The following is a 13,175-nucleotide window of genomic DNA, read 5'->3' on the forward strand; positions in this document are numbered from 1 at the left end:
AGATCTAGCAGCATTCCTCTAGCCTAGCAAGGACCTAGGGACTTGAGGTGAGGCAACAATGCTAGGATGCCCCTTCTCAATTGATGATGTCAAGTATGTTGTGGATAAGGTGTCAAAAGGGAAGTCACTAGGTGTAGACAATATCCCCACTAAAGTCATAAATTATCTATGGAGTCTTTCCTCTTTCCCTTATTCTTTCTTTTCCACTTGAAATAAACCTTTTCGATGTGACCCTTCTTGTTGCAGCAGTGGCATTCCACATATTTCTAGATATGACCCTTCTCGATGTGACCCTTCTTGTTGCATAGTAGTATTCCACATATTTCTAGTGTGAGACTTGCTCCTAAAGTTCCCCTTATCACAACGTTTCTCCTTGCATTAGACCTCTCTCTAACTGTAAGTGCACTAGAACTCTTAGTAACCACATTGTTTTTCATGTTCACTTCTTCAATAAAAATGTGACTTTTTATGGAAAGAGCCCAACATATGATTGGTCAAGATCTCATGGATGTGGAGCACAAGGGAAGGCATATTTGGCATGCAAGCACTTATACTATTTACATTCTAGTGTTTATAATATATGCAAATATAAACATGTTTGTACATCAACCCATGCTTAACGAAGAGAACTTGCACATCATATTTGGAAGCAAAAGAATTTTCCTAGTATTGCCCCTAGTGTGCCTAGAAAAGCGAAGAATTTGCTAATTCTTAGTGCAAATGCTTGTTATTTTGTTGAGAAAATATGGACATGGCTTGCTTAGTTACATATGATCAAAATTTTGATAATATTTTATATTGTTTTCTATGTTACTTTGTGGAATAGTGAGAGAGGTGGAGTAATTAGAGAGAGAGATAGAGTGGTGGTAAAGGACATAGCTTGCTTGGTTACCTATGATCAAAATTCTAATAATATTTTACTATTGTTTTCTATCTTATTTTGTGGAACAGTGAGAGAGGTGGAGTAATATGAGAGAGAGAGAGAGAGAGAGAGAGAGAGAGAGAGAGAGAGAGAGAGAGAGAGAGTGTGTGTGTGTGTGTGTGTGTGTGTGTGTGTGTGTGTGTGTGAAGGTGATGGTGGTGGTGGAAGTGGAAGTGGCATCGGGTATATCTACTAAGGGTGGAATAGGTGAACTATGTGGAGTAAGAACAGAGGGGTCACCAAAAAAAGCTTGCTCAAAAGCTCACTCAAAAAGCTCGCTTCTTACCCTTCCCCACTTTGTAGATAAACTAATCTCCGATTCTCTTCACAAATGCTTTTGTGATGGCCTTGGCATTTGGCTTCTCTACAAGAGGGATTTGATTCTGCAAGCTCCGTACCTTAGAGACATATTCACTCAAGCTCTCTTCCTCTTGTTGTTGTACGTGCATGAGACACATGATGAGGTTATCCCCATACTTGGCTTTTGTGAATTGTATGATAAATAAGTCCTTAAGGTTAGAGAAGCATGCTTTCTCATTAGCATCTAGCCTTGTAAACCACATTTTACCTTTGTCACTCTAGCAAAGTCCAAAGGCATGTGCCTTCTTGTTGTCAGTAGTGAGGATCTGCACCTCACACATTTACTTCAAATTGCTCTATGAAGTTGTAGGAGTTGTACCTTGCTTTGTACTTTCCTATTTTCTTAGTGACCAAAGGAATCTTTATTTCTTGGAACTAGGTGCAATAGTAAGCCCCGCCAATAGAGAGTTAGCCATGTGTGCTATGATGTGGAGGGCATATGAATTATCTAATAGTCTTTGATGTACTAAATCAACTAAGTCAATAGAGGATCCTACAACACTTAGATTATACAACCACCTCTTTATATGGTGAATCTCACATTACAACTAAGTCAAAAAAGGATCCTGCAACCACCTCTTTATATGGTGAATCTCACATTGCATGCTTTCCTCCTCATTTTGGTTAGCTATGGTTAGGTCCATTGGCTTCTCTAATGCACCCTTGCTTCTTTTAGATAAAGTTCTATATTGGTCTCATAATCCTATTAGTGATACCTCACTAATGTGCTTGTTAGCAATAGTCGGAATGCTTTCCCAATGCCATGCTTAACTCCTCGGGTATGTCTTTCAATAGTACCTCATTCTCCATTTTTGCATATCCTTGCAAGGCTATTCGGCTACACTTTTATAGGTGTCTTCCTCAAGCTTAGGATGAGTTGGTTTGCTATTTGTTCAAGTTGTTTATTCAATTGTTGCTCCTTTAAAGGTGTTCGTTTTGATCTTCCACATAGTGTGGATTCCTTTCATTATTAAGGGTTTCCTCAATTTTGTCTACTTGATTATTGCAAGGGTTTTTAAAAATTCGATAAATATTCTTAAAACCCTAGTAGTGCCTCGTGCTCAAACAAGCCATTGTGGTCTATACGATTGATGTTATTAAATGGCACATTTTTGTTCAATCGAGCTTTTGCTTTTGAAAACAAATCGTGACTATTCATGCAAGAAACTCCAAATTTTTAGCTCACTTTTGAATTGGACAAGACAATGACCAAACACAAAAACTCTCTCTCTCCAACATCACATGGTTTTTATGATTGTGTCATGATAGCAAGAGTTGGTGGTGCAATGCTTAATTGTAGTGTGCCTAATGTGTGACTACGTATGCGATTCTATCATTAAATAACTATTTCCTAAACCCAATTTTTATTCGTCATTCTGTACAACTTAGTGCCTTAGAAGTTCCTAACTTTTTGGCATTCTTCGATGCTTGAGGGCTATGGTTGGAACTTGTCTTTTCCTTCTAGACATTCGAAAAGAGCTACACTATGGTGGAAAGGGTTTTAAAAAAATCATGTTGCACAAAAGCATTGGGCTGATGTGCTTGATTTCTTATCATGACTACAAGTGATTGTGAAGAGTGTCCTAGAGATGACTATGTGGCTAGTGTGTGTTTCACATTTGTACCTAGGGTGTCTCATGATAGCTGCGTGCATGATATGTGTATTTAAGCATTTGTGATGTGCATTGTGAGCATCTAATGCAAGGATCATGTTGTGGTTAGTGGACTTATGTTCCTACTTGGTCAAGAAATCACTTAACCTTAGTTGTCACTAGGTGTCCTAAGAGAAGGTGGGTGGGTCTAGGAATTGACCACTAGCGTGATGCTATCGTAGGATCTAAGGGTCATTGCTCTCACACACCCATGCTATTACAAGTGAGCAATTTTTTTTTCATCAATTGGGTGGGCAAGACGATTCTTTCAACTTGTTGAAGCTTGAAATGTTCACTCTTGTTGCTTGAAGTTCATGGCCTTTAAATGCATAATTAAGGTAACTTTGAATGTAAGAGAGACCCTCAAGGCAAAGTGTCCTTGCTTGATTGGTTTGGTGGCTTTGACAATAATAGTTAAGTTAATGGATGGTTGTGGGATGCCTCATTTCTTGAGAGTGCTCAAGTTGTGCTCAATTAGAAGAAATATTGGAAAATATTGGCCACATAATGTTTGATGAATCGGCGATAAAATGAAGATAGATCAAGAAATCCTCTAAGTGAAGTAGTGGTAGTAGGTGTTGGCCAATATTTAACACACTGCACCTTCTGGAGGTCATCCTGGATTCCTTTTTCACAAAGAATATGTCCCAAGTATTTCACTTTATTCTGCATGAAAGAGCATTTCTTTTCCTTAGCAAAGAGTCTATGATGCCTCAATACATAAATGGTCTTGAAGGGTCTTACTGTAAATCAAATGTCATCAAAGAAGATCAAGATAAACGGAAAGAGGAAAGGATGCATCTTGTTCATTAGACTTTAGAAGGTAGTTGGAGCATTTGTAAGCCTAAATGGCATCACTAGGAAATGTAGACCCTCAATTAGTCCTAAAAGTACTCTTAATTTCATCAGCCTCTCGCATACGGATCTGATGATACCTTGACCTTAAGTCAATCTTTGTAAGGAATCTAGCCCTCTTGAGCTCATAAAGTAAATCATCAATTCTGGGTATGGGGTACTTGTTCTTTGTTAAGATTCCTGTAATCAATATACATCTTGAAAGATCCAGCTTTCTTTTTAACTAACAAGACCAAATATGCATAGGGTGAAGAACTAGGTTCAATGAATCCCATTTCAAGAAGCTCCTTGATTTGCTTGGCTACTTCTTCATGCTCACACTTGGACAATTTGTAAGGTGGCTTATTAATTGGATTTGAGTTGGACTCCAAATCAATGGGGTGATTTACTACTCTCTAGGGAGGCAATGAAGTACACACTTCAAACAAATCCTTGTACTATTCAAGAAGAGCTTTCAAAGCCGGGCGATTTGTTGAATTTGTGGACTGATCTTCAACCTCTTTATTTAGGTTCAAAACAAAGATCTGTGAGCGCCTCTTATACTCTTTAAATTGTTGAATGATGATAAGTTGAAAATCTGATTTACTAGGAATTCCATGTAAATGGATGAGCTATCCATTAAAAATAAACTCCATATACAGCTGTGAGAAATCCATAGTAATTTTCCCTAATGTCATCAACCAATCACAATCGAGTACAATATCTATAGTCCCCATTTCCAAGGTTATTAGGCTTACTTTTACTTCATAATTTTCAGCCAGCGATAAAGAAACCCGTGGGCATATTTGAGTGCTAATTTCTTCTTCACCATTGGCCACCTAAACTCGTATGGGCTATTGTAAGTTAGTGGGAAGACAATTTAGCTTGTCCATAATGGACTTATTCACAAAATTGTGGGTACTGCCACTATATATCACGATGAACACGTCCTTTCCATGAATATTACCCTTTGTATGAAGTGTATTAGGACTCTTAGAACCTCTTCAAGCATCCATGAAAATGGAACAACTAGTGGTAGCAAGTGGCTCATCATAAATCTCTCTTGGGTCGAAAGGAACACTCCCACTTGGATCAAAAGGAAAAGAGTCAACAGGATCATAAAAATATTCTTGCCCAACTTCTTTCTCTAGATCATCATTTTCAGCAAAAACAAGTAAAATGCATTGGCCTCATCAACAATGTCATCTTTGGAATCCTCAAAGACTAACATATTATGAATCTTGGCTTTTGCATTTTTGTATATACACTTTGTGGCATGATTAGCTGTATACTTTTCTCCACATTTGAAGCATAAGCCTTTTTCCTTTCTCTCTTTGTAGAGGTCCATAGGAATAAACTTTGGATTCATATTGGCTAAAATAGATTTAGGCTTGTTGTCCCCTTGTTTGAGATCTACTCTTGGACTATTTGCTGTCCTGAAATCGCTTTGAGGTCGTGAAGCATTGAATGATGGATAAGTTGGCTTTCTTAAGCTCCCACTTGGTGCATGATTGCTGCCATAAACATTGCCAACTTGTCCCTATTTTAAAACAGTCCTTGGTTGTCCATAACTAGGCTGAAATGGGACTCCCTTCTATATTTCCTTCCATAGTGCTCTGAAAGCTCAATAGCTTTGAAAAGAGTAGTAGGGTTTTGCACCATAACATCAGTTGATAAAGATGGCTCTAAACAATACATGCACTTGTGGAGTTTAGATTTATCACTGATACTCTCCACATACATGTAAGATTGAGGAATTGGTTGGTATACTCTCGTACACTTAGACCTCTTTGCTCTAATCCGTACCATCTCCATGCCAATTTCTCTTTTTCAAGAGGAGAGACAAAGACCTTAGTCATAAGTGTCTTGAGTGTATCCCAATTCTCTACAAGTATGTTCTCTTTCTTAATGTATCTCCACCAAGTATGCACAAATCCCTCCAAATGTAAGGATGCAAAATGAATCTTCATATAATCAGTTCTAGGGAATATATCAAAGTAAGATTCAAACTTGGAAATCCATTCCTCTAGATCGGATGGTGAAGATGATTGACCATTGTACTTTGCCAAAATGATCTTATCTTTCAACTCTCTTTTATGAAAGGGTTGTTGCCCTAAAATAGACTAGTCATGAGTATTAGGCACGGGACACCCAAAAAAAGATGGAACTCTCCCAATAGGTGGCTAAGAACTAGTATGAAACATTCCCATTGGTAGATGACCTTTAGGAAGTTTGATATTTTCAGCTCAAAAGGTTGGAAATTAACACAATTCAAATTGCCCAAATAGTCATCGTGTCTTTGTGAAGTCTCACATACTTCATATTGGCTATTTAGAATACCCCTTCATCCAATGATAGCATGACCTTGACCATTTTGGTTAGGTGGCCGAAGTGGATTTGAAGGTTCATTGTTTGAATGAGCTTTCTCCTTAGCTTCCTTGGTTCCCAACTGCATTTGCATCCATTGGGAGAATTGAGCCATTATTTGAGCATTATATTCTACTAACTTTTCAATTGAAGCCTTTGTTCATGTAGTGGAATCCACCAACTTTTCAATGGAAGACTTCATTTGGTTAGTAGACAATATCATATGCTCCACTCTTGATAATAGCTCCATATGTCTTTGGGCATGCCTATTCTTATGTTCACACATGGTATTATTGAGTGCATTGATTTTCCCATGTACTTGAGGCTTTTCAAGGCCCTCTTGAGGTATATTATCCAGTATGGAATCTTTGATTTGCTGTGCATACTCACCCTGGGCCTTATTCTTGCCTTTATGACCTGCCATAATAGTGTAGTCCTGCAGTACCCCCTGTCAAAAAATCGGTTATAATGTGAGCTAGGAAACTTTGATTCCCAAAATTTTTGATTCAAAACCAAATCAAAGCTTCAAATAATATATAAAAAAGACTTGGTACAAGTTACCAAAGTATTTCAAGAGCAGAAATGGCAAAATCAATCTTTGAAGTTTGAGGTTGACCGCATTTCTTACATCCTTTGAGGCATCTTTGGTGCATAGCAAGCAAAGAAGGACAAAAAATTTAGGTGCAAGTATTTTCGATTTTCCAAATTTGATGGAAAAAAGGATAGAAATATTACTTTGTCCTGGCTAAGCAAGATTGATGATTATTTGATAAAGAATCCTTTCTTAAAATTTGTAAAATCAAGCGTGTCACAAATTATTTGATGGTGGACAAAGCTTCACTTTGGTGAACTATTCTTCATTATAGCTTCAAATTGTCCTACCATGAGGGACAAATTTGAAGAAAAGTTAATGAGTCATTCCATCCTCCTCGGTTTAATTTCCATCCTAGGAAAAATTGGGCAAATTTATATTGGCAAGAAGGAGACACCATGCCCATCTACACCAAAAGCCTTTGGCAAAGGCTTCTACTCTTGCATATGCTTGAGCAAGTCCTCGAGAGTACACTTTAATGCAAATATGAAGATGGAATTTAAGTTGACATTCAAGCAAAGCTCCATGCTTGTAGAGGCGAGCACGAGCTCTACTACCAAGACCCACAAATCGCTTATTGTTCAAGCTTTTCAAGCGGGCATTAATGGCTACCTCTCACATAGCCAACATGCCATTCCTCTCTACGAGTGTAGCGAGCTTACCTTGATGCCCGATCGAGTTGATTTCTCTCTCAAGCACTCTGATAGCTCCATGATTCTTGATGCAAGCTCAAGCATCCTCAAACCTCCATCTCCAAGCTCCATCCTCCATAGCCATGCGTGAGACGAGAGAAGAGAAGAGAAGAAGAAGAGAAGAGATGGAGGAGGGCTTCACCTCCAAGATCTTTCACCCTCACATACTCCCTTCCTCCCTCACTCACTCACAAGCAAGAAAGAGAAGAGAAGAGAAGAGAGAGTCGACTTTGCCACACACCAAAGAATGAGCTTCTCATTCACTTTTCAACTTTATTTACAAAACCCTAAATCCCTTTTGGACTATTCCCTTTTTTACATGATTGGCCATGGCCTAGGCCCTTTTTTACATGGCCGAATGTGGCCTAGGCCCTTTTTTCCATTGTCCTCCTATTTTCTTAGCTTCCTTCCCACCGCCCATCTACCTTTACAATTTGCATGGATAAGAGCCCAGCACTCTTAAAATAAATCATGATGCACCTTGCGCTCTTTTACAAAAGTATTGACTTGTGCTTTTTCTTGTGCGCCTTTCTCCTTGATTTAGGACTTTTTCTGCACTTCTTGTGTTTCCATATTTTTCTTGGCGCGCCTTCGTCTTCCATTTCACTTTTGCCTTGGCCTTGTCTTTTGCTTTAGATTTTCTAGATTTTCCACCTTGTTCGTTTGAATGTTAACATTACCCCCCTCCTAAACGAGTGCCAATCCCATGGCACTCACCGTCGTAGGTAGTAAGCGTTGGCATGCACTGAAGACGTGGGTGGAAGGGACATCTACGGTTTGAAATGGAGGAGTTTGGTGGTGGCATGGATGAAGGTCGTTGGGGGCATGTTGTTGATCTGATTGGTTGATGAGAGGGCTGTTGAAGTTAGTGATAGGGTTGGTTTTTGTTGGAATTTTTACTCATGGGTTCGCACAGGTGTTGATGTTTCGGGGATTTTGCAGGCAACGATTCTTTGGTGGACTTGCATGATGATAAAGGAAAAGAGTTCAGGGTTGAGTGTTGATGAAAAGCTGACGGTACTTTCATTGGAATCTTCAATACCTGCAATTGAAAAACCTCTCATATGGGCAGGGTGATTTTCTCTTCCAACAAGGCTTTCGTTACGGCTCTTTGTTTCTTGGTATTTCTGTCACTTTCTCCATAATGGTTCTTTTGGGGTTAGTGGTCTTGTGGTGACTTGGACATTGAATGCTTTCATACAGAGACCTATATCATCCTGCATTCACTTGGCAACTTGTGAGAGTACATGTAAGTCATATGCTTCGACCATAATGAACAGGTGCAGCTCAAAAAGACATCACTTATTTGAATCCCATAGTGTTGACTTCAATGCATATTACCTGTGCTTGATTATCATTGCTTGTGTGTGTGTGCTAGCTTTGCTTCTTTTGGTATTATTTATACACAGTCACAAAACACATTGTTTATTTATATACATGTTTATAAATCCATGTCACTTCGTGAGGATAAAAACCAATTGTAGAACTCAGGATTGTATTGGACTGTGGCACACACATCTAGTACTCGTGGCAACCTACTCAATAACAACAAATATTTTGCAACATTGAGTAGTATGTTACCTTGTCCGAGTCTACTGGCAACATGTAGCTCCTCCCCATACCCTGAACAATAGTTAGTACTCGAAAGGAAGTTGGTGCCACATAGATTGGGTCTCTTTCGAGACCACCATTTGGCCAATCGCTCCTTTGAGATGGGCTCCAAGCTCGGCCATTGTAGGGCAGTTTTCAAACCAACATCTTTCAAATTGACTTTGACCCTCTGATTGTCGCTTTAGTTGCTCTATCTCAAAGAGGTTTGGTTGCAAAGCACTTCATTGAATGTCACAGTTAAGTGTAGTTCATCAGCCTCCTTGTTAGAGATGAGTTGCATGCATTCATGTAGGAGCTTGTCATAGTGCTCGTTAAGATATTCTTGCTCTTCCTAGGATGATAGAGGATATGGCAAGTATTCCTTAAGATAATCCCTAGGGAATATGCCCATGTCTGTAAAGACGTAGACACGTGCAAATAATTTGAGTTTAGCATCCAACTCAGTCAAGCACTCTGTAACACTTCTATGTTCTATTAAGGCTTGCTTGGTTGCTATCTCATGTAAGGTTCTGGGATTTTCCCTAGGCTTTGTCATAGCTGGGGGCTCAAGTCTAGATGAGCAAGATTGGTCAATGCTAGGATTGCTTATGTCCTCGGGGTTTTCATGTTTCTCTTGAGGCTTTGCTATTATTATGTCATGGTTTTCCTCGGATGTGATTGGTATAGTTTTGTCAACTTGTTGTGACATTGTTGTATCCACTCTTGATTGGTCAATGTAAGTTCTGTTGGTCAGTGGATTGAGTGTTGCAAGCAACCGTTGATGGTATTGGTTGCTTTGACTTATCAGAACACATGTATGTGTCTGAGATTTCACTACTGTTAGGAGAGATGGCAATGAGTTCATTCGTGGGTGGACTCGATGCTTCATTCCTCAGCTCTTCAACACTCTTGGTCTCAATCTTCTTGGCGTCTACAACCACTTGCAATTGCCGTTGTTTTTGTTGTTTTCTCCTCTTTTTCTTGGGCAATTGCGGTGTATCCTTTAAAGATTCAGGACCCTGAACTAGGTTAGCCATTGATATGCTTGGTTGGGCCTCAACATTCTCTGTTTCTGGTGTGTTCTCAGTGGACATAGCTGCAGCCTCCTAGCCATGTCTTGTTGGATACCCTCACTAGGTTGTGAGGGTACAACTGTCTCTCCTTTTGGAGAGTTTAGCTCTTCAGCTAATTCCTTTGCATTTAGCCCCTCATCTAATTGCATTGGCAGTTGCTCCTTGTTCAGGTGACTCTAGTATAGAACCGAGAGACGATTTAGGGTTCGTGTCTTGTAGACTTGGATGGAACCAACTGAAGAAGTCAGGGTTGTATTGATGGGAAGCATAGAGATCTAGGATTGTAGGGACTTGAGTGAGACAGAAGACATATGCGCTAATATCAAGTACCATGCTCCCTACTCCTAGCCTGCTAGCCACGTGTAGATCTTCTTCTAGAAGCAATTTATCGTACAAGGGAAGTTTTTGGATAGTGGCAGAAAGCTAAACCTCATGGACCATTGCCAACACCCTTAATGAGGTTGGGGCAACATATGTGGAATCAGATATTGATGTCCAAAGGGCTTTCCTTTGCTCAACAAGTGTCATTAGTCGATGGCAATTGGTTGCCAAACTTTGGTTGGAGTACCATTTCTGCACAAAGTTGCCTTGTCCTTTCCCTTTTTGTTTGATTGCTTCGAGATTTTCCTTGTTTGTCTCACATTGAGTAGAATAGAGTGAGGGTATTAAGCGCAATTCCCTAGCTGTGGCTTTTGGGATATCCTTTATGACTTCTTCAGCAATAGCTACATAGTGGGAGTAAACATGTTGTTGCTCCTCCCAAGTCAGGGGTTCGGCTATGAGCTATGTGTGCTCTGGTGTTGGCCTTCCAATGTCCACATGGACATACGCACGTGATGGCTATCAACTTTTGATCAAGCTCTATCATGCACTTCATCTTTGGTTCATTGGTTAGATGCACCATCTCCTTGGCCAAATCTTCGAGAGATTTCTCCTTGAGCCTTGGTTTTAGGTGCTTAAGAAGTGCTGGAGGTATCAAGGATGTTGGTTGTGACACTCTTCCATAGGTCAATTGCTAAGGACACGTTTCGCAAGGGGCATCATCATGGCCAAAGGTTGTGACTATTGTGATTCCTAATTGGACGTAGTAGCAGCTAGTTTAGTGGATTGGCGGAGGCATATTCCACGGTAGATTCCGTGAGACCACGGTGGATTCTGTGAGGTTTGCGGTAGATTATGTAAAACTATATTTATTTGCCATGGCTCATACACAAGGTGGATTCCTTGTGCGAGAAGTTGACGGGGACACCTGTCCATTTCGGGCGTCATATTAATTTAATGTGCATGTGGGTGATTCCATAGCGGTGATTTTGTAAAATATATATTTAAATTAATGGACGTTTATGAGTTTAGAGTGCACTCGTATTAAATTAAGGTTAGGATAGAGTTCCAACCTATTTATTTATTTTGTAGCTGAAGATTGCTAGATATTCACTTTTATCGGTTTAATTTTATTAGTTTCTAACAATTGTGAATGCTTCAGTTGATGTGTAGAGCTAGCGGGGGTGGCGTTGGGAAGCACTCGGCGATAGCATGTATTCAAATTACCTAGAAGAAATTATCATTTTTGATAGGCGCGCTCCTTATCATTAAAGGAGTGACACTAATATTTATTTATGTACCCTTATTTATTAAAGCACTTGACAAATATTTATTATTTTGTATACGCATGGACACTCGATTTAAATATTTTATTATTGGATATTGTATTTGGGCACAACCCAACTTTTGGGGTGCCCAATCGCTTTATTCTTTATTTGGACAAAAGCAAACACAAAAGCTAAATCATGCTAATTGTAAAATTGGGCTATTTTTGAGCTTTGAGATGAATAAATTTATAAATACATGCCTTGTGAAGTGCTCACACAAGGCATAGGGGGAGATTGTACCCAATTTGTCTCTTTTCTTCATGTCGTGCAAATCTATCTTCTTGTTTTATGATCTTTAGTAGAGTTCTTTTGTTGTTGGAGACCTTTTGGTGCTCACTACGTTTGCATTCAGCATCCGATTTGCACACCAGTGGTATCAGAGCGAAGCTGAGATCAAGGGTTCCAATCGCTTATGTAGTGGGAGCTCACGCTCAACTGCCAAGACCCACGGATTGCTTATTGTTTCAAGCGTTCCAAGCGAGCTCTAATGGCTATCTCTCACCTAGCCGATGCACCATCGATCCTACGAGTGTAGTGAGCTTACCTTAATGCCGATATGAGTAGCCTTCTCCCTCACACACTTCGGTAGCTCCACGATCCTAGATGCTAGCTCAAGCATCCTCAAGCCTCCTTCATCTCCAAGCTCTATCCTCCATAGCCGCGCGCGCGAGAAAAGAGAAGAGAAGAGAAGAGAAGAGAAGAGAAGAAGAGAAGAGGAGATGGTGAAGAGCTTCACCCTCTTGTTCCCTCACTCTCACACACTCACTCCCTCACACTCTCACACTCCCTCTCTCAAGAGCACACACAAGCAAGAAGAGGAGGAGAAGAGAAGAAGAAGAGAGCTCTTGTTAGCCACACACCAAAGAATGAGCTTTCATTCACTTTTTGAACTTTATAGACAAGCCCTAAAATCCCATGGGCACCCATCCCTTTTTTACATGATCGGCCATTATGACAATGTCATTTTTCCATTTCCCTCTTCTAGGCTTGTGCCTCTAGCCTACACCCATCTAATATTTTACAATCGGCACAGGAGGGAGCCTGGCGCTCTTTTATAAGAGTTTTCTGAGTTTTTTGAGGCGCCTTTTCATTTAAAGTTGCGCTTTTTGCCCTGGTTTATCTTTAGAGGCCGCCTGTGTGTCTTTGCTCTTTTTCCATCTTCCTTTTGCTTTTTTCTTCATTTTTTCGCCATCTTGACTTTGGGTTAACATTACCCCCTCCTAGACGGGTGCCAGTCCCATGGCACTTCGGTGTTGGGGTGGTATAAGAGTGAGGGCCACATGTAAACTCAGGTGCTTGTGGAAGCTTAAGAATGATGTTTGTCGGAGTAGCTAATTGGATGTCATGGGTTGACGAGGGCCTTCGAAGTTGGTGGTTTGGCACTTTTGGGGTGCTTGAAGGAGAAGGTGTGGTGCTCTATCTAAGGGGAGTATCTACCTTATTG

The sequence above is a fragment of the Lygodium microphyllum genome, chromosome 19 (genome assembly GCF_053477565.2).
Source record: "Lygodium microphyllum isolate KBCC chromosome 19, Lygodium_microphyllum_v1.1.10, whole genome shotgun sequence".
NCBI lineage: Eukaryota > Viridiplantae > Streptophyta > Polypodiopsida > Schizaeales > Lygodiaceae > Lygodium > Lygodium microphyllum.